General features: G+C 42.7%; 1 pseudogene; it reads left to right on the top strand.

Moving 5' to 3' along the window:
• Positions 1-18,214, top strand: part of LOC140210643 (deoxynucleoside triphosphate triphosphohydrolase SAMHD1-like) — a 90,923-nt pseudogene extending 72,709 nt beyond the window's left edge.
• Positions 18,215-20,722: the final 2,508 nt, after the last annotated feature.

Below are 20,722 nucleotides of genomic sequence, written 5' to 3'. Positions count from 1 at the left end.
GCAGGTAAATTGGAAGGCACTTAATTGCGAGATATTCCAGGTCTGGTGAGCAAATTTGGGACAGCACTGGTACATTTGTGCACCAAGAGGAGTTGATCATGAGGCACACAGCTCCAACCCTGCTTTTGAGACATCAATAGTCCTATCCTGACCGTGTATAGTAAACCTGTCAATCTGAATCACTACATCCGGCTAATGTTCTCTGATATAGCACCCTAGTGCTGAGACCTTCAGTTTTATTCACTAGAGACTGTAGGTTTGCCAGCAAGACAGTTGGTATTAGGAGACTACAAATGCATTTCCTTAAATGCACTTGTATTCTTGACCTGCAGCTATGTTTCCAACATGGAATCCAATTTCATAGGGACGTACAGAGGCCCAGCTACTGTAACTTATTGATTAGCATTGTGGGAATGATGGTGTAAAATGCTGAGCTATAGTCAATGAACAGCACCTTGACATAGGCGTTCATATTGTCCAGGTGAACTAAGGCTGTATGAAAAGTCATTGAGATTGCATCTGCTGTAGACCTATTGTGGCAATAGGCAAATTGCAGTGGGTCCAGGTTTTTGCTGAGGCAGGAATTGATTCTGGCCATGATCAACCTCTCAAAGAATTTCATCACACTAGATGTGAGTGCTACTGTGCGATAGTCATTAAGGCAGATCACACTACTCTTCTTGGCACTGGTATAATTGTCACCTTTTTGAAGTAGCTGGGAACTTGCGACCATAGCAGAGAGAGGTTGAAAATTTCCTTGATTACTCCCGCGAGCTGGTTGGCACAAGTTTTCAGAATCTTACCAGGTACTCCATCGGGACCTTCTGCCTTGTGAGAGTTTATCCTCCTTAAAGACAGTCTAGCATCGGCCTCTGAGACAGAGATCACAGGGTTACCGGGTGTTGCAGAGGTTTTCACAGCTGTAGTTATATTATCCCTTTCCAAGCGGGCATAGAAGGCTTTGAGCTCACCTAGTAGTGAAGCATCACTGCCATTCATGCTGTTGGGTTTCACTTTGTAGGAAGTAGTGTCATGCAAACCCTGCCAGGGTTGACATGCATCAGATGTCACCTCCAACCTTGCTCAGAATTGTCTCTTTGCTCTTGAATTCACCCTCTACAAACCATACCTAGCTTTCTTGTACAGAGCTGTGTCACCAGATTTGAATGCTACAGATCTATCCCTCAGTGGACGACATACCTCGTGGTTCATCCATAGATTTGGTTTAGGAATGTACAGCCAGTTTTCACAGGCACACGCTCATCCACACAGGTTTTCATGAAGCCAGTAACAACTGCAGCATACTCATCCAGATTCGAAGATGAATCCCTGAATACGGTCCAGTCCACCGATTCAAAGCAGTCCTGTAAGCGTCCCTTGTCGACATCTTCTTGGTCCTCACTACTGGTGCTACAGTCTTTAGTCTCTGCCTATACTCAGGGAGTAATACAACTAGGTGATCAGACTTTCCGGAGTGAGGGCGTGGAATATCACGGTAGGCATTCTTGATGCTGGTGTAACAGTGGTCCAGTGTGTTGTTTCCTCTGGTACTACAAGTGATTTGCTGATGGTAAATACTTAGTGAACTTTTCAAGCCGGCCTGGTTAAAATACCCCAAAATGATGGTGAAGGCATTAGGGTGTTCTGTTTCATGCATGTTGATCCCATTGCTCAGATCATCTAAAACCTGCTTGACATTGGCCTGAGGTAGAACGTATACCACTAACAAAACGATCACAGAAATCTTCTGTGGCAGGTAAATTGGAAGGCACCTAATTGCGAGATATTCCAGATCTGGTGAGCAGAATTGGGACAGCACTGTACGTTTGTACACCAAAAGAAGTTGATCATGAGGCACACACCTCCACCCCTGTTTTTGAGACATCAATAGTCCTGTCATGACAGTGTATCGTAAACCTGACAACCTGAATCGCTGCATCCAGTATGGAAGGGGTTAACCAGGATTCTTGGAAGCAAAGGATGCATGAGATCCTAATGTCCCTCTGATACAGCACCCTAGCTCTGAGATCTTTGATTTTATTTACTGGAGACTGCATGTTTGCCAGCAAGATAGTTGATATTGTGAGCCTAAAGCTCCATTTTTTTTAATGCACTTGTATTCCTGACCTGCAGCCACGTTTCCAACATGGAATCCAGTGAGAAGTGCGACTACAATCAGCTTTGTTTCCATTGGTTTTTAGCAGTGACAGTTTATTCAATTGCATTGCAACATCTTTATTGACTGTACAGACCTTGGATGTATTTGTGATTCCCATCTGTATCAGGTTGAAATGGGAATATTTAATATCCATTGAGCTCTGGTACTGCTCGAGATCGCCACTCAATAGGTGCCCCAGAAGTCCACACAGGCTGATCAGTTTTGGCCAGCTCCTCTCTCATAACTCCGCAATTCCTTTTATTCCACTGTAATACTGATATATGTGACATTAGCTTCTCCTTCTCAAATAGCAGGGTGAATTCTATCATATTGTGATCACTGGCTCCTAAGCATTCCTTTACCTTAAGCTCTCTAATCAAGTCCAATTCATTGCACAACACCCAATCCACAATAGCTGTTCCCCTTGTGGGCTCGACCATGAGCTGCTCTAAAAAGATGTCTTGTAGGCATTCTACATAATCACCTCTTGAAATCCAGCATCGGCTTGATTTTCCCAATCTATCTGCATATTGAAAACCCCCATGACTATCATAACTTTGCCCTTTTGGCATCCATTTTCTATTTCCGCTTGTAATTTGTAAACCACATCTTTGCTACTGTTTGGGGTCTTTTTACCTTTGCAGTTACTGAGCTTGACCCACAATGACTCTACACCTTTTGACCCTATGTCACTTCTTTCTAATGATGTGATTGCATTTTTTCCAATAAAGCCACCCAGTCCCTCTGCCTACCTATCTGTCCTTTCAATACAATGTGTATCCATCGACGTTACACTCACAGTAATGCCCACAGCGTCCTACATGCTAATCTGTAACTGTGCTACAGGTTCATCTATCTTATTCCATATATTGTGTGCATTAAATACAACAACTTCAGTCCTGTACTCATCACACTTCTCAATTTTGACTCGCCTTTACATTGCTAGTCATCCCATTGTCTGCAATTTTGCCGAATCTTCAGCCTGTCCATGCAGTTTCACTACACACTGCCTCTATTTGTTTACCAACTGCCCCGTCCTCAGCCCTATCTCTCCAGTTCTCAACATCTTGCCAAATTAGTCTAAATTCTCTGCAATAGCTCCAGCAAACCTGCCTGCAAGGATATTGGTCCCATTGGGTTCAGGTGCAACCCCATTCCTTTCGTACACAGCTTTCCTGCATCTATCCTGTGAGCTCCAGTCTGTGGATTTCAATAGAACCTCTTGTTCCTCTAACCTCAAATCCAAGTTTAGTCTGCTTAATTTCTCTGCCAACTCTGAAAGCATTCTTGTGCAGCTCTTCTACAGTGTCATGCATGTCCTTTTGCCAATTCAGGAGACCAAAGCTGGATCAGACTCCATGTGGGATTTCATTTGGGCCAAAGACAAATGCAACAACATGTGTCCACTGTCACTTATCCAGTACTCACTATGGTCTTAGAGAAAAGGTCAAATTTCCTTTTGCCTTTCCTAATTTCTTGCTCCACTTACACATTGGTCTTTACTGCCTTGTTACCCAATCTGACCCTGCTTATCCCTCAATATCCCTCGGGAAGAGGAGGAAAGAAATTCTGCAGCGTAACTGCAGAAAACTCGGAAGAAGGCTGAAAAGCAGGACCTCCAGGGTGGTTATCTCCAGTTTGCTTCCAGTTCCTCGTGCTGGTGAGGGCAAGAACAGGGAGATAGGGGATCTGAATGTGTGGCCGAGGAGCTGGTGCAGGAAGGAGGGATTTGAATCCTTAGACCACTGGGATCTGTTTTGGGGTGAGGATAAATTGTACAAAAGGGACCGGTTGCACCTTAACAGGCGGGGGACCAGCATTCTGGCAGGCAGGTTTGCCACTGCTACACGGGTGTGTTTAAACTAAGTAGTGCGGGAGAGGAGAGGAAATATAAGGATGGAGTTAAAGGGAAAGAGAAAATAAGGAAAGTTAAGAAAGGCAACAGAATTAACGGGGCAGAAAGCTCAGGAAGGGATCGGAGAGTATGGCCAAGTGCAATAGGAATTGATGTGAAAGGTGAGGGGAGTAATGGATCAAAAGTATTATATATGAATGCACCAAGTATAAGAAATAAAGTGGATGAGCTTGAGGCTCAGTTGGAAATCAGCAAGTATGATGTTGTAGGAATAATAGAGACATGGCTGCAAGAGGACCAGGGCTGGGAAATGAATATTCAAGGGTATACGTCCTATCGAAAGGACAGACAGGTGGGCAGGGGGGGTGGGGTGGCTCTGTTCGTGAGGAATGAAATTCAGTCCCTTGCAAGGGGGGACATAGAATCAGGAGATGTAAAGTCAGTATGGATAGAACTGAGAAATTGTAAGGGCAAAAAGGCCCTAATGGGAGTTGTCTACAGGCCACCAAACAGTAGCCTGGATATAGGGTGCAAGTTGAGTCAAGAGTTAAAATTGACATGTCGCAAAGGCAATGCTACGGTTGTTATGGGGGATTTCAACATGTAGGTAGACTGGAGGAATCAGGTTGGTACTGGACTCCAAAAAAGGGAGTTTGTGGAGTGCCTCTGAGATGGATTCTTAGAGCAGCTTGTACTGGAACCTACCAGGGAGAAGGCAATTCTGGATTTAGTGTTGTGTAATGAACCGGATTTGATAAGGGAACTCGAGATAAAGGAGCCATTAGGAAGTAGTGACTGTAATATTGATGTGACTCAGACACCGCTGTAGATTGAACAACCTCGTTTATTCACCAGACTTCCATTTTTTAAACCCTTTTTCTACGTCCTGACATCATACGCACTCTGACGCTACGAATACTCACACAATACATTACATCCCCCCCTCAAGATTTTTTTTTACAACACTGTGAATTACCAAAACAATGCCTCTAGGTATGCCCTTCTTTCAGGGCAACAACTATGACATAAAAAAATCTTACCTTCTTGTACTGTATTCTGCATTGTATTTTACAATACTAACAGCAGTGTATTTTCTTTTACTAACATAGACTAATCAACCTTTTATTTCACACCTTGGAAATTATGACATGTGTGACTTTGCCTCAAACTGTATGTCTAGTCTCTGTATCTAGCTGGAAGTTTGACTTGTCTCCCAGCCCGTGTGTGATCCAACTGTGACTGTGCTTGACCTTCATCCGTGTCAGTCTCTCGAGTGGCCTCTGTGTCTTTGGGGTCGCATCACTCTTGGTGTCGTTTGTTTCCATGTCTGTATATGTGGAAATGTCCTGTGCACCTGTACATGGAAACTCCCTCTCTCCTGTCTTCAGCAGATGTTTCCTGTTCCTCCTGTAGACTCTTCCATCCGGCGTGCGAACTATGAAGGATCTTGGTTGCTGATGTCTGTTCACAACCACAGCTGGTTGCCAAGTGTCTCCTCTCTGTATTCTGACATTTTCACCTGTATGCAGATCTGGCAACTGTCTTGTATGTCTGTCACAGTAGCTCTTTTGCTTTATTCGCTCGCACTTTTGCTTGTCATGTACTTGAGCATTACCTTCAGGACTCAGTAGAGTTGTGCATGTTGGCAGTTTGGACTTCAGACGATGTCCCATCAACAGCTGCGCAGGAGAGAACCCCACACCCTCAATCGGTGTGTTGCGGTATTCAAGCAGAGCAATGTAAGGGTCACCGTTGCTGCTATGTGCCTTCTTGAGCATGTTCTTGACAGTTTGTATAGTTCTCTCTGCTTGTCCATTAGACTGAGCGTGCCCTGGACTGGAAGTAACATGTTGAAATTCCCAGCTTTCTGAGAACCCTCTGAACTCACCACTGACATATTGTGGACCATTGTCACTAATGACAATATCTGGAATACCATGTCTTGCGAATGTCGACTTCATTGCGGTAATGACACCTCGACTGGACGTGTCACTTAACTTGGTGATCTCTGGATATTTTTGAATAGTAGTCCACACAAAGCGGATGTTCTGCACCATTGTAGTGAAAGAGATCTGTGCCAATCTTCCCCCATGGTCTTGCTGGTAGTGGGTGGGGAAGCAGAGGCTCTCTCATCCTGCAGTATAACAGCTCCTATTCCTTCTGAACTGGCATCCACAGACATCATCACTGGTTTATTGACAATGCAGAGATGGAGGATGAAGATGATTGGACTCAAGATCTGATAATAAACAGGAGGAAAGTGACATTTAAGCTTGACACTGGGGCAAAGTGCAATGTAATGTCGGCAGAAACATTCAACTCACTGGACATCAGAGGAAGACTGGAAAAACCCACCTGCAAGCTTGTTGCATATTTTGGCCACAAGACAGCGCCACTGGTCAAAAAAGCACTCACCTGTGAATACAAGGGTCAAAAACACAAGATCGAGTTTGAAATAGTACAGCAACATGTTTCAGCAATACTGGGCAAAGCAACGTGCACAAAGCTAGGCCTGGTGAAGCGAATCTATGGTGTTGAAAAAGAAAATGACATTCTCAAAGACTTTGATGACTTGTTTTCTGGATTAGGATTTTTACCAGGGAAACACCATATCCAGATTGATCCAACTATTGCACCAGTCGTGCACGCCCCGAGAAAGATTCCAGTAGCTCTCAGGGATCAAGTAGTGGAGGAGCTACACAGAATGGAACAGATGGGAGTCATAACAAGACAAATGGAACCAACCGACTGGGTGAATAGTATGGTGACAGTGGTCACAGAAAAAAAAGACAAAGATTTGCATGCATCCACAAGATCTCAACCAAGCCATCAAAAGAGAGCACTATCCGCTGCTCGCAGTTGAAGAGGTTGTCTCCCGCATGCCTAATGCAAAATACTTTTCAGTATTAGACGCAAATCAAGGTTTCTGGCAGATCAAGCTGGATGAACAAAGTTCCAAATTATGTACTTTCAACACGCCCATAGGGAGATATCATTTCCTGCGTCTACCCTTTGGGATTTCTTCTGCATCAGAGGTATTCCAGAGATCCGTGGCACAGATGATTGAAGACCTGGACGGGGTGGTCAACATCATTGATGAGTTGCTGATATGGGGTGACACAATTGAGGAACATGGTCAGAGACTGAGGAAGCTCCTGGAGAGAGCACGTGAGTACAACCTAAAACTGAACAAAAGTAAATGTAAGATCAGAACTACAGAGATCAAATACATAGGTCATGTGCTCAGTGCTGATGGGCTAAAACCAGATGATGAAAAGGTCGGAGCTGTGGTACAGCTACCGCCACCTGAAGACAAGTAAGAACTATTGAGGTTCATGGGCAGGATACAGTATCTTGCCAAATTCATTCACAACTTATCAGAGGTCAGCACTCCACTCCGAAAGATACTAGAGAGCAACACTGAATGGCATTGGGAAGACAAACAAAAGAAAAGTTTTGACACATTGAAGCAGTTGGTTACCAATGCACCAGTACTCAAGGAACGGGAAACATCTGCTGAAGACAGGCGAGTGTGAGTTTCCATGCACAGATGGACAGGACATTTCTACATATACAGACATGGAAACAAACGACATCAAGAGTGATGCGACCCCAAAGACACAGAGGCCACTCGAGAGACTGACGCGGATGAAGGTCAAGCACAGTCACAGTTGGATCACACACGGGTTGGGAGACAAGTCAAACTTCCAGCTAGATACAGAGACTAGACATATAGTTTGAGGCAAAGTCACACATGTCACAAGTTCCAAGGTGTGAAATAAAAGGTTGATTAGTCCATGTTAGTAAAAGAAAATACACTGCTGTTAGTATTGTAAAATACAATGCAGAATACAGTACAAGAAGGTAAGTTCTTTCTCGGTTCGCAGTAATCTTGAAACTTTTTTTCCAATACTTCAATTTTTTTCTTGCTCATCATCTAGGAAGACAAACGTGTTGCAAACTTTTATTGCCTCTTCTCCTGCTACGTGCAGAAACGTAGCACACTGCACTTTCTCTGTCTTTTCAGCTAGGCCGCTCGCGTTGCAAAACAGCTCAAACTTCTGGATCCATATTTTCCAGTTTTCAGCAAGATTACCTTGTAGACTTAAACTTGACGGTGGCTGTAACTGTGACATCTTTTACGTGTCTTCTCTTCCTTTTTATTTTTCGCGTTTTCTTCTGACACCATGTAATATTCATGTGACTCGGACACCGCTGTAGATTGAACAACCTCGTTTATTCACCAGACTTCCATTTTTTAAACCCTTTTTCCATGTCCTGACGTCATATGCACTCTGACGCTACGAATACTCACACAATACATTACAGTGACCGTGATATTATGAGTTTTAATCTACAATTTGAGAGGGAGAAGGGAAAATCGGAAGTGCCGGTTTTGCAGTTGAACAAAGGGGACTATGGAGCAATGAGGGAGGAGCTGGCCAAAGGTGACTGGAAAGATAACCTAGCAGGGATGACAGTGGAACAACAATGGCAGGTATTTCTGGGAATAATACAGAAGGTGCAGGATCAGTTCATTCCAAAGAGGAAGGAAGATTCTAAGGGGAGTAAGGGGCGACCGTGGCTGACAAGGGAAGTCAAGGACAGTATAAAAATAAAAGAGAAGTATAACATAGCAAAGATGAGCCGGAAGCCAGAGGATTGGGAAACTTTTAAAAAGCAACAGAGGATAACTAAAAAGGCAATACAGGGAGAAAAGATGAGATACGAAGGCAAGCTAGCCAAGAATATAAAGGAGGATAATAAAAGCTTCTTTAGGTATGTGAAGAGGAAAAAATTAGTTAAGACCAAAGTTGAGCCCTTGAAGACAGAAATGGGTGAATTTATTATGGGAAACAAGGAAATGGCAGACGAGTTGAACAGGTAATTTGGATCTGTCTTCACTCGGGAAGACACAAACAATCTCCCAGATGTAATAGTGGCCGGAGGACCTAGGGTAACAGAGGAACTGAAGGAGATTCACATTAGGCAGAAAATGGTGTTGGATAGACTGATGGGACTGAAGGCTGATAAATCCCCAGGGCCTGATAGTCTGCACCCTGGGGTACTTAAGGATGTGGCTCTAGAAATCGTGGACGCATTGGTAATTATTTTCCAATATTCTATATATTCAGGATCAGTTCCTGAGGACTGGAGGGTAGCTAATGTTATCCCACTTTTTAAGAAAGGAGGATGAAAGAAAACAGGGAATTATAGCCCAGTTAGCCTGACATCAGTGGTGGGGAAGATGCTGGAGTCAATTATAAAGGATGAAATAGCGGCACATTTGGATCGCAGTAACAGGATCAGTCCGAGTCAGCATGGATTTACGAAGGGGAAATCATGCTTGACTAACCTCCTGGAATTTTTTGAGGATGTAACTATGAAAGTGGAGAAGAAAAAGCCAGTGGATGTAGTGTACCTGGACTTTCAGAAAGCCTTTGATAAAGTCCCACATAGGAGATTAGTGGGCAGAATTAGAGCACATGGTATTGGGGGTAGGGTGCTGACATGGATAGAAAATCAGTTGGCAGACAGGAAACAAAGAGTAGGGATTAATGGGTCCTTTTCAGAATGGCAGGCGGTGGCTAGTGGGGTACCTCAAGGCTCGGTGCTGGGACCGCAGCTTTTTACTATATACATTAATGATTTAGATGAAGGGATTAAAAGTAACATTAGCAAATTTGCAGATGACACAAAGCTGGGTGGCAATGTGAAATGTGCGGAGGATGTTGAGATAATGCAGGATGACTTGGACAGGTTGGGTGAGTGGGCAGATGCATGGCAGATGCAGTTTAATGTGGATAAATGTGAGGTTATTCACTTTGGTGTCAAGAACAGGAAGGCAGATTACTATTTGAATGGTGTCAAGTTAGGAAAAGAGGAAGTACAATGAGGTCTAGGTGTCCTTGTTCATCAGTCACTGAAAGTAAGCATGCAGGTACAGTAGGCAGTGAAGAAAACTAATGGCATGTTGGCCTTCATAACAAGGGGACTTCAATATAGGAGCAAAGAAGTCATTCTGCAGTTGTACAGGGCCCTGGTGAGACCACATCTGGAGTATTGTATACAGTTTTGGTCTCCAAATTTAAGGAAGGACATTCTTGCTATTAAGGGAGTACAGCAGAGGTTCACGAGGTTAATGCCCGGGATGGTGGGATTGTCATATGTTGAAAGATGGGAGCGACTGGGCTTGTATACATTGGAATTTAGAAGGATGAGAGGGGATTTGATGGAAACATATAAGATTATTAAGGGATTGGACTCGCTAGAGGCAGGAAACATGTTTCCAATGTTGGGGGAGTCCAGAACCAGAGGGCACAATTTGAGAATAAGGGGTAGGCCATTCAGAACAAAGTTGAGGAAAAACTTTTTCACCCAGAGTGTTGTGGATCTGTGGAATGCTCTGCCTCAGAAGGCAGTGGTGGCCAATTCTCTTGATGCTTTCAAGACAGAGTTAGATAGAGCTCTTAATGATAGCAGAATCAAGGGATATGGGGAGAAAGCAGGAACGGGGTACTGATTGTGGATGATCACAGTGAATGGTGGTGCTGGCTCGAAGAGCCAAATGGCCTACTCCTGCATCTATTGTCTATTGTCTAATATGTGTTGCATATAACACAGCTAAATCAGCCTCTATTCTAATGTATACTGATGTGGTATCAGACGCATGGGATGTTTGGCTTGCGTTTGCAATACGTGCTGTATGTGCGTTAGACACACTCTCCTCAGGGCGTACATCATCCTGTAACTCATCAGCTGTATCCATGGTTACAGACTGTTCTTTGACTTTGTAAATATTTTCATTTTCCCCAGGGAACTGACCTTCCACATCACATATATGTTTAATTACTCTCCGTGTTGCCTTCCAGGTTACTGCTTCCAGCTGAACTCATCTTGTCCCAGACAAAACAATGGCAGTTTCAATTCAACTTTTCAACAGATTTAAGGGTCAAACACTTCAGGAAAACACTATAGAGCTTTTCACTCCAACCTAGTCAGACACAGCAACACTGACCATTCAATGCTTTGTTTCAAATCCAAAATACACAACATGAATCAACAAGCTGCTCCAAGCTGTGGTGCTTCTAATTTCTCAGCATATCCAAAAGCTGATGTTCATTTAGTATAACTACTAGAAAAGTTTTGCTGACAGAAAAGTAGTGACAAAAATAATCCAAAATCAAAACAGAACATTTGCCTCTTACCTGCGACCATATGGACTGTTATACTTGGGTGATGTGCCCACTGCTCCACTGATTGCTCCAGAAGTCGAACCTTTCATTTGACCCTCTATTAGCAATTAGCAAACATGTAACTAGGCATTCTGTCTGTCTAGGTACCATATCCGATGCGGACTTTGGTGACCATGGTTTTCCATATAGACCTATCCTTCGTTTTTTGGATGACTTCCATTTCCTCGATGTGTAGCCACCTGGCTATGCTTTTGATGTACATAAGCCGAGGTCTTCCTCTAGGTTTGCTCCCCTCAATCTTTCCAGAGAGTATGAGTTTTTCTAGTTCATCTTTCCACATGATGTGTCCTAGGAATCTGAGTTGTCTTTCTCTTATTGTTGGTATGAGTGATCGAACTGCTTGGGCTCTTCTGAGAACTTCTTCATTTGAGGTGCGTGTGGTCCATGATATTTTTAATATTCTCCTGTAGAACCATAATTCAGCTGCTTCTAGTTTCTTTTCCATTGCTGGGGAAATGGTCCAGCATTCACTTCCATAAGTCAGGATAGAATAAATGTAGCACTGCAGTATTCTGTTTTTAGTGTACATGCTCATCTTTCTGTCTGTTAATATGGTCTTCATTTTTTGGAAAGTTTCTTTCGCCATTGCTATTCTGTATTCGATATCTGTGTCGCACATGCTATTGCTTGTTATTAGGCTGCCAAGATATCTGAATTTGTTGACTTGTTTGATGTTTGTATTTCCGATCTTGATCACACATTGTGGGATGTTTGTCTTTCTGGAGATGACCATGCTTTCTGTCTTCTTGGTGTTGATTGAGAGGCCTCTGCGATTACTTTCTGCTGCCACTGTAGTGAGTAGTTCTTGAAGTTTTGTTTCTGATTCAGCTATTAGTACAATGTCGTCAGCATATCTGATGTTATTTATATTATGGCCTCCAATTGTGAATCCTTTGATGTCTTTAATACTTCTCAAGATATTTTCACTACACAGGTTGAATAAGTCTGGCGAAAAGACGCAACCTTGCCTGACTCCTCTCACGATATTCACATACTCACTTACTTTTTCTTTTCTGATGGATGCTGTCTGGTCCCAGTGTAAGTTTCTTAAGAAACATATATCTTTCCCATCTATGTCAAGATCTTGAAGCATTTCCAGGAGATCTTGCTGTCTGAGAGTGTCAAAAGTTTATGTATAGTCGATGAAACATAGGTAGATGTCCTTTTGTACCTGGATTGCTCGTTCACAGATCATCCGTAGCATGAAAATTGCATTTCTGGTTCCAGTGTTTTCCACAAAGCCGCATTTTTCTTTACTGATTTCTGATTTTATACAGCATCTTGCTCTCATCATGATTAAAACATAGAAAATAGAATATAGAACAGTACAGCACAGTACAGGCCCTTCGGCCCACGATGTTGTGCCGACCTTTAAACCCTGCCTCCCATGTAACCCCCCACCTTAAATTCCTCCATACTACTCTGAGAATAATTTTTGCCACGTGGCTCATCGGGCTTATTGTACGATGTAACTCACATTCTGTTGCTCCCTCTTTCTTTGATGATGAACACTGATTTACTTCAATCATCAGGTATCTCCCCATGATCATAGGTTTCATTTGCTATTTCTGCTATTTTCCCTATTCCAAAATCTTCTAAGGCCAGTATCATTTCAACAACGATGTTGTCTGGACCAGTTGCTCTGTTATGTTTTGTTTTATTTACGGCTGCTCAAATTTCTGATTTTAGAATGCTATGTCCTTCAAGATTCTTCTTTATGTTCGGTTTTCTCTCTTTGGTCTTCAAAAAGTTCTTTTATATATTCTGTCCATCTGTTTAGGATTTCCTCTTTGCTCATAATTAAGCTGTCGTCTTTTGCCTTGATGCATCCACTTGCTGAGCAAGGTAATTTCCCCGTTAGTTCTTTAATCTTACTGTGCATCAACTTTGTTCCAGAGTTATGGGTTTGTTGCATTTCTATCTCTGAGCATTTCTCATTTAGCCATCTGTCTTTAGCTTCTCTGCATTTTCTTTTTATTGTCTTATCAGGTTGTTTGTATTCTTCGCTGTCTCTTGGTTTGATGGTCTGTTTTTGTTGCATCAATTGTATTATAACTTCAATTTTCCATTTCTTCTTACTTTTCCGATCTTTTCGTGGGATGGTTTTTTTTGCAGCTACAGCCATGGATTCCTTCAGTATGTCCCAGGAAGATTTGCCTCCTTCATCCTGCAGCAATTGAAAACGATTTTTCACCTTGATTGTGTATTCTGTTTTCAGATGAGGGTTGTTTTGTAGTTGTTGATAATCCAGTGGTTCTGATCTTTTTGGTTTCTTTAATTTTCTCATCTTTATTTCATTTTGCAAATGACTGGTATGTGGTCGCTTCCACAGTCTGCTCTAGGGTAGCTTTTAGACTGACTTATCGAGTTTTTGAATCTGTTATTGATTGTTATGTAGTCAATTTGATTTTTGCTGTTCCCATCTGGGCTTCTGCATGTCCATTTCCTTCTTGGATGTTGTTTAAACCAAGTGTTGGTGATTATCTGATTGTTTGTTTTACACCATGATGTCAGCTTTTCTAAGCATTATTGAGCGTTATCTCGGAAGTCAGCAAATAATATGAGCTGCATCAGTCCCAAGCTATAAACTGCAATGAAATAAACAAGAATATGCAACTTAGTCCCTTCGATTTACCCCACCCCCACTCATGTAGCCAGTTACCATCATAAACATAATAAACCCCACAGCATAGAAGTACAAAGCAGAGAGAGAACAGATACATTGCTCCTACAATAATTTTTGAACAGATTTTCTGAAATGCTTCATTTTTTTCAATCTCTCTCTGTTATACGTTTATTAAAGTAAGCAATTGCAACTCCTTTTCTAACAAGTATCATTAGCCCCTCACTGACAGCCGGTGGACTCAGCAATGAGAAAACCACCCACCTCAAACTCCGTATATCTAGGGTTGGTATGACTTGGGCCCCACCAAAACTGGGAAGTTGGGATGTCTGAGCCATGGAACCCTGATCTGTGTGAATACCGTGCAAATACCGCCCCCATGCAATTAGCTGTTGACAAGAAAGAACAGATGATGCACTGCATACAGTTATAAAGAAAGTATATTTACAAACGTCAGCTTTATCAAACAGTCAGCAGGGAAAAGAAAAGAAAAAAAGTTAAAAAGGGCCGATTTCAGTTAACCCAGTCCAATTGTGCACATCCATTGGAGCTCATCTTGAAGTTGTTTTTAACTCACGTGGTGGACCACGGTCTGCATGAAAGCACACACCATCTTCGGCATGTCACTCAAAATTCATCTTGAACAAATGGGCTCCCCCACGGGGGAATTGGTCCTTCCTCCTTGAAGCCTTTCATCTGAACAAAGCACCTTGTGCAACAGGGATGGTATCCTCAATCATCTTCCCTCCATCTTCTCCCAGCTCTCACCAAAAATACCTCAACCCACACCACAGTGTCCATCACAAAAACCTCTCCATGCAGTGTTCTCTAGAACCTTCTCCCAATCCCGCCATCCTGATTGGCTGACACAACATTCCTAGGTGAATAACATCGCCTTTTATCTTTAGTTCAAGCCCAAACATGCTAAAAGCAGAACAGATTGCTCTTACAGAACAGCTAAAATGAAATAACTACAGCATCGTAAAAATCTTAACCAGGGTGTTACACGATGAATGCACGTAAATAAGCAACAGGACCCTTTATATTTCCTTGGGAATAAAAGTCCATAATTATTGTTACTAATTCATCAATCATTGATAATCCCTGCTCAAAATTATAATGGCATTCGAGAAAATTTGGGCATATGCTCTCAAAAACGTTTGCTCTCCTAGACGGTCATTTGTAACATTACAATCCCTGTAGGGCGTTGACTGTCACAGACTGCGGTCAGTGTTCTATTGTACATTGGATTTTATTTGTACATTTACAAATTTAATCAAACTCACTTGAAATGTTCTCTCTCCATCAGGAGGAGATTGATGATCTGAAGACTAAAGTGGCTGCAGCTGTTTCCTCAGAACCTGGGAACATTCAACTCGAGGCAGAGGATCTCATTGTAAATGTGAGTACTGGCTCGTTAATGATGGAGAGGAGAGTTCTCCATACATCTGGCAGATTGTGCCATTATGGAACCAAGCCCTTCAGCCAGTCATCAGGTACCCATTTACCTCATCCTACCCTCACCTATTTTATTCTCCACATGTTCCTATTGACTCAGTACAGATTCCAGCACTCACCTGCACACCAAGGGTACATTACAGTGGTCACTTAATCTATAAATGTGCACAGTTTGGGATTTGGGAGAAAATCTGAGACCCCGAGGAATTCCCCTTGGTTACAGGGAGAGCATGCAAACTCCACATAGACAGTCCCTGAGGTCAGGATTAAACCCGGGTTACTGACTCTGTGGCAATCACCAAACACCTGTGTACACATCTCATTTGATTCTTCCCTCATTTCCATCAAATCCCCCCAGATTCTATCACTTACCCGCACTGTAGGTGTAATTTACCACAGACATTTAACCCATATGTCATTGGCACGTGGGGGGAACTGGTGCACCTCAGGGAAATTTGCGTGTTCACAGGGAAATTGTGTAATCTCTGTACAGGAGTTCGGGATTGAGCCTGCGCTGTGGAACTAAGAGACTGCACTTCTATTAACAGAGTAACTTTCATAATCGATGGGCTTGTGACCAATGTGATAAAAAATACAGTTTGTTTTATTTTGTGGCTGTCTACGAGAGAATAATTTGTTTTTGACCGTGAATAAATATAACTAAAATTTCTCACACTAGGTTATTCCAATGAACTACGGGATGAAAGAGAAAAACCCCATTACTTATGTTCGATTCTACTGCAAGAATAACCCCAACAAGGCCTTCTCAATCAAAAAAGAGCAGGTAACCTCCCGAGCATCAGAGGTATAAACACATCTGGCTGCTGAAGCAGCGTGTGAACTTGTTTCCTTCCAGCCTTGTACCGGCCACTGCTGGGGGTGTGACCTGGTCTCATTGTGGGCTTTCCAGTCTTTTCAGTCTGCTTCCCAGCCATCATAGTCTCTGGAGATCTTGGCCGTCTCACTGGGATCCAGCTTTGAACTTGGTGTGTCTCCATCTGAACCTTGCTCCACTGCTCTAGGAAGCTTATTGTGGTCAGTTGTCATAACAGGATAGTTTGGACAGGCTTAACGTGCATTTCCTGGACTTTATAAATGTGAGAGGAGAATCGTATGAAACATACGATGTTTTCTTTTTGAAACTGTAGAACTAGGTGTTCAGTTTTTAAAAATAGATGGTTGCTTGTTTAAGAGGTGAGGCAAAGCCTTTTCTCTCAGTGATCATGCATCCTTGGAACTTATTTCTTTGAAGCAGAGAACTTAAGTATTTTTAAGACAAAGGCATGATAAACTAGTGGGTGGTCACTGTGGGTAGTCAAGATTGTAGATTGGAAGTTACAACAGATTAGTCGTGATCTTACTGGAAGGTGCAATAGGCTCGAAGAACTGTGTGGCCAACAACCTCGTATGTTTGTATATCTCCTTGTGGTTGTGGGTATTAATCTTCTCTCTCTCTGGTGCCCACCCAGGTATCTCAGATACTACCAGATAAGTTTTCAGAGCAGCTGATCCAAGTATACTGCAAGGAGACCAACGAGGAGACTGTGCAAGCTGCACGGAGACACTTTGCCAAATGGTGTATTGAGAATGACTTACCTCCACCATGGGTAAGAAGAGTGAGATGTCACAGTGCTACGGTAATAGCTTCTGCAAAGTCGTAAGATAAAATTATGATGGGTATCGATAGGGTAAAAGCTAGCAAGCTTTTGAGATTGGGTGAGATAACAACCAGAGGTTATGGGTTAAGGGTGAAAGGAGAAATATTTAAGGAGATCATGAAGTGGAGCTTCTTCACTCAGAGGGTAATAAGACTGTGGAATGGATTGGTGGATTCAAACTTAGTTTCAACATTTAAGAGAAATTTGGATAGATACATGGATGGGAGGGGTACAGACGGTGGTGGTCCGGGTACAGTTTGATGGCACAAGGCAGATTAATAGTTTGGGATAGACTGGATGGGCTGAAGGCCTGTTTCTGTGCTGTAATGTTGTGTGACTATCATGGGCATACATACCCTGCATACAGATGCCACAAAATTAGCTTTTTGCTGCTCTCTGCCTCCTGCCCAATGGCAACAACAGGAAGAGGGAAGAGGTGCTGAATGATCTCACTGTCCTGAGACATTGCCTCTTGCAGATGCTCTCAATTCTTTCTCTGTTTGGCTGTTATACTCAGGAAATATTAGTGTTGGTTTTCGCCTGCTATGGGTGTGTGAGCTTCTCCAGTCACAGTTTGACGTTTGTCATGCAGGGAGACTGTGGAAATGTCCCCTTTCCTTCCTCAGAAATAATGACAAGGAGAAGATGGGTGGAAGGGGCTTTCGTTGAAAGCTGAGATCAGTGTGGATTTGGAGATGTGTGGCAGTGCAAGGAAATTGTTTTTCTTAAGCCCTTTTCAAGTTTAAATAACATGAAGTGATTTTCTTTTCTCTTCAGAATGGTGGATAATCATTGCATGTTTGTATCTACCTGCAGGACAGTGATGATACTGACCCTGCGCTGGTGTTGTGACAAGCCCAGGAGTGACGATCAATCACATCGTCAGGCGTGGAGCGATAAAGCTGTCTAAGTAGAAAGAGAATGTTGTAGCTCTTCGAGTAGGAAGAGTGGGGAATTTCCTGTGCATCATGTAATTGTTTTATTTCTCGTCCTTGTTGGTTTAATCTCGTAGTTTCCTTGGTTATTTTCTGATTCCCAGTTAACAGAGCGCTTGCTTCAATGGTGAAAAGAAATCTTCGTGCGAAGAAATTGAAATCTAAATGACTTAGGAGCAGGGTAGTTGAGAAGAATTGATTTCTTTGTTAACACAATATCTTATTGATTGATTGCTCCCTGTTCCAGTTGGTAGCTAACCTCAGACTGTAAACCATGTAGTTTGTGTCACCATGCAGAACGTTGCAGTGTGTGGAATACAACATTCACAGTAAACATATCTTCAGTTCACCCACCCCCCAGCTTTCTGCAGGGATGACTCCCTCTGCGATTCCCTTCTCCATTCTCCCTTCCCACTAATTTCCCTCCAGGCACACAACCCTGCAAACAACCTAAAGGCTGCACCTGTCCATTCACCTCCTCCTTCAATTCAGGGCCCTAAATGGTTCTTCCAGGTGAGGCAACACTTCACCTGTAAATCAAATGCGTTGTCTATTGTATACGGTGCTCCCGATGAGGCCTCCTCTACATTGGTAAGTCCCATCATAAACTGGGGAACCGCTTCGTCAAACACCTCCGCACTGTCCGCCACAAGCAGGACTTCCTGGTGGCCAAACTTCTTAATTCTGATTCCCATTCCTGTTCCGACACCTTGTATTCCCCACACCTTGTTGAGCCAAGGTGAGGCCGCCGTCAGGGTGGAGGAGCTACACCTTCCATCCCTTCTGGGAGTTGAGGCGACATTTTGCTTTTGCACTTTTTAATAATCGTCAGCGGAATCACTTGCTTTTTAGCGTCCTTAGGATGCTTTTATCTTGTGAAAAGGCAGCTGGATTTGCACTATAGAAATCAGTGCATTAAAACATGTTTTACGCAAATTCCTTGCCCATATGTGTGGGGTTAAAAGTTATGATTTGTGGCTTTTATAAACTTTAAACCTGTTAAAATTCAAGCCAAGTTTAGTTTCTCCTCCCACTTTGTTGGCCACTTAATGTTCAATCACTGCAGGGTGAGAATGGACCAGTGTGTCCAGGTTTCATTGTAGAACACTATGGATTTCTGACCAATAATGGAGAGCTTATGCAATGTTTTATATGATGGATATAAATGTGATCATGATGTGGTATCATTTGTAGACTCAAATAGGAACACTGTAGATAAGTATTCAGATCGTCCCTTGAACTTCCATTCAGTGTCAAACCCCACCCAACCTGCCTCATTCCCAGCTCTGAAATACAAGCTCATTCGAATCTTCACTCTTCATGACATGCGGAATCTTGTTCAGATATCACAAACATCTCATCCTTGCAGAAATAGAAACTAGTCAACATTGGAAGCCAAATTTTCAGACTGCACAGTTATTACTCAATCTGGGTGGTTAGTGTCCAAGGGGGTAAGTGAGAAGATTACAGGTGAGGTCAGTCCTTTGTACTGAATGGTGTTTTTGTGCAGAGTAAACTGGTCCATGCAGACACTGGTTACTTATCGCAAGTTACTTTAGCCACCTGTGCCCACCGTCTTCCCACCAGCTTATTTTAGTGTAAATATAGCATTGTATGAATGTGATGATGAGAAATATACAAGTAGTACATTTGACTAAAGGATTTAGTAAATCCAGAGGCAAGAGAAGAAAGACATTTTGAGCTTTTGTGTAATTCATGGAGTTGGGGAAATGGAAAGACAGAACTAATTCTGTGATTGACTTCTCCCCACTGATAATTCCTGATGGGTGTTAACGATGGACAACCACTCCCCGCTGCATCTTTTCCCAGATTAGCATGGAAGTTCATTTAGATGCTTTGGCAAAGCATGGGGGAGAAAGGAGAATGTGCAGATTGGCCAACACAAGAATGGTGTAGGTGGTCTGAATGGTAACAGGTCAGGTTTGTAGACAATGCAAGTACACTGTGGTGTACAATTGATCACTGAGGAGCTGGTAATGTCTCTGTTTATGCTGTCCACGGCCCTGTTGACATTTAGTGGGGAGCTGAGGTTCTTTTCTTTGTCTCCCCACTGCAAATGGTCTCAGGCGAATTTAACTCTACCTTACAAATGTGAGTTGTTTACTGAAGCTCAGGCGTTACCCAGGTGAAGCCGGCCTGTGCCCAAGGGGGTAGAGAGTGAGAGTGAGAGTGAGAGTGAGAGTGAGAGTGAGAGAGAGAGTGAGAGAGAGAGTGAGTGAGAGAGTGAGTGAGAGAGTGAGAGAGAGAGTGAGAGAGAGAGAGAGAGAGAGAAGAATGGATTCTGCCACTCTGCTGGCAGAACAATTTATTGCGAGATGTGGGAGGGTTTTATCTCTGGTGGGGCACAGGCTGCAACACTGTGCAATAAATTGCCTTATTGAGGTATTTCAGGGTTAATATGGATGTACAAGTTTTCTGTGGTTAGACAACTGAACGTCATTTCACTCTTCTTTGATAATTTTCTTTATTTCTTTGGATAATGATAATCACGGTTTTATTTGGAGGCAAATATGTACTTTGATAATAAATTTACTTTGACTTTCAATTTACTTTGGATAGTGGGAAATATTTTTGTGACATTTGAAATTGGATCACACGGCTCCATCAGCCTTGTTTAAGAGGTCTCTCCATGAGTGAGTTTGCATAATCATTTAGACACTAATTGTGTTTTCTTTGTCATAGTGGAATATTTAATGTTTTGCCTGTTTCTTGAATTATGTGGAGATACAGTTAATGACAGTGGAATATCAATAAAGTT

The sequence above is a fragment of the Mobula birostris genome, chromosome 2, assembly GCF_030028105.1.
Source record: "Mobula birostris isolate sMobBir1 chromosome 2, sMobBir1.hap1, whole genome shotgun sequence".
NCBI lineage: Eukaryota > Metazoa > Chordata > Chondrichthyes > Myliobatiformes > Myliobatidae > Mobula > Mobula birostris.
This window is presented reverse-complemented; position numbering and strand designations above follow the sequence as displayed.